At 45.4% G+C, this 2,185-nt stretch overlaps 1 protein-coding gene across 1 annotated transcript in view; it reads right to left on the bottom strand.

Annotated features, from left to right (window-relative positions):
- Positions 1-584, bottom strand: part of NCALD (neurocalcin delta) — a 439,835-nt gene extending 439,251 nt beyond the window's left edge. Inside the window, exon 1 of the mRNA XM_011983487.1 lies at positions 192-584. The gene's annotated coding sequence lies outside the window, so the exon portion shown is untranslated. The remainder of the gene's footprint in view (positions 1-191) is intronic.
- Between the last annotated feature and the right edge of the window lie 1,601 nt (positions 585-2,185).

Consider the following 2,185-nt stretch of genomic DNA (forward strand, 5'->3'; position numbering starts at 1 on the left):
CCTCCCTCCTCTCGGCCGCAGACCCCCTCTCCACTGCAGCCCCGCAGGCAGCCTCTCCGGGGTGGGCTTGACCGCGGGGATGCAGGGGGGCCAAGATGAGGAGCGGGATTTGCAGGTGCAGTGGACGCCCCCGCCTTGCCCTGGTACAGCCACCAGGCGTGTCCCCACTGTGCCCCATAGTCCTAGCTCACCGCCCAGGCCTCTAGCCAACCTGCACTGCTACTTTCCGAGGGGTACCATCTGTTTGCCTCCTTGGGGCATGGGAGGTCAGATTCAGCCTAGAGCACCTCCTTCGAAACTTCTATTTGAGTGGGGGTCCGGGGTCCCTACTCTCCCGCAGTGAAGTTCAAGGGAGGCTTGGAAGGCAGTTGAAAAGCTTCTCAGGTGGTCTCCTCTGGACTCTTCATGCCCACAAGGTGGGAGGGGGCTGCTTTCGTCTAACCAGTGCTTTCTCTACCCAAAGCCTTCTGTAAACTGTCTAGGAAAGGCTTAACAAAAAATCCGGAGGAAGACATCTAAGGGGCCCCTCTCCTGCCCTTCCTTCCTCCCCTCAAATTTTTCATCTCGTGTGGAGATAATGAGAAGCGAAATGTCTTGTCAATTCATTCACCCAATATTTATCGAGTGCCTGCTGGCTGCCAGCACCTGTTTCCTGTCTTGCTGTGTCGTCCACTCATGGCCTCTCAAAAAGCCACTGTAACTAACTCCTTGTGCTTGTCAACCCCAGTGACATTTCCAGAACCCGCAGAAGGTCTCAAGAGCAACTCAACTTCATCAATTTAAGAAGTTGCTGGTTACAAATAACAAGGCTGCAAAGGCACCGTGACCTGGCCTTCCTTGTTATAATGTTTGCAAAATCTTTTAACATGACTGGTTATAGAAAGGACAGTTCCATTGAGGTCCAGACAGCTGCCAACTCTGATTTAAACATCAAGTAAAAGGTTGATCTAATCAAAAGCACCCTTTCCTAGCTCTACTGGTTGCTTTCAATTGAAAAACAAAAATTATCTGAGAGGCCGTTAAACCATTATCAAATACTAAAACCTTTGCTTGCGTTGGGTGAGCAGGTTAGCCCAGCATTTCCCTTCCTGGACATACAGGAAGAGAAATGCTGGCTAACCTGCTCACCCAACGCAAGCAAAAATTTGCATTGGAAAGTTGGATTTTTTGGTTTTTCGTTTTTTTCATTTTTCTTAATACTAGGCCCCACTCCAAGAGAGTCTAATCCTAATTGTTAAAAAAAATTCGGGGTTCAGGAATGTCCAGCTTTGTATAGGTATTTTTTTCACATGGGCCCCAGGAGACTCTGATGTGCAGCCAGGGTTGGAAACCACCATGGGATTAGCCAATCATCAAGCAAGGCCTCAGGCAACAGAACCCAAACCCAGGCAGATGTGATGCAGTGAAAGGTCTGCACAGGTGTTGCAAACTCAAATGTCCCTAAGGGATAAAAGCAGGTGACAAAGAAGTAACTTAAATGGTTATACAGAGACAAACTGAGAATGGCACAATGGCCCTGAAAAAGGCGGCCTCATTTTTCTACATGGGAAAAGAAGGTCCAGTGTGGCCATCAAGTCGGGGTATTTTATTTTACTTTGGTTTGGTTCCCCCTACCCCCAAGAGAAGCCAGAAGTTCACATTTAATGCGAACTCTTCTAATTTTAAAATATTAGCAACTTATTTTTTAAATATTTTATGTGCTCTATAAGCCAAGACAAAAAGAATCTGTAGGCCACAAGTGGTCCCCTGGTCATCGGTTCATCGCCTGCAGTCTGGACAGACTGTGCATAGGCAGCAGTTAGGAAGGTGCTTGGGGTGGTATACCTGAGAGAGGGTTGATTTTAAAGTCCACTTTATCTACTTTTCTTTATTGATGTGACTTTTCTTTAATGATCTCTACTGTTAGAAAAAGAAAGAAAGAAAGAAAAGAAACAGTTTTGCTGAGGTATAATTCACACATCATACTATTCACTCAAAGTATGCAATTTAATATTTTTTGCATATGCACAGTTAGTTGTACAAACTATTACCATAACCAATTTGAGAACTGATTTTCATCACCCCATAAAGAAATCCCATACCTGTTAGCACTCACTCCCTTCTTTCCTCAACTTCCAGTGACCACTTATCTATCTTCTCTATATATAGATTTGCCAATTCTGGACATTTTATGTAAATGGAATGA

The sequence above is a fragment of the Mandrillus leucophaeus genome, unplaced genomic scaffold, assembly GCF_000951045.1.
Source record: "Mandrillus leucophaeus isolate KB7577 unplaced genomic scaffold, Mleu.le_1.0 Scaffold250, whole genome shotgun sequence".
Classification (NCBI taxonomy): Eukaryota; Metazoa; Chordata; class Mammalia; order Primates; family Cercopithecidae; genus Mandrillus; species Mandrillus leucophaeus.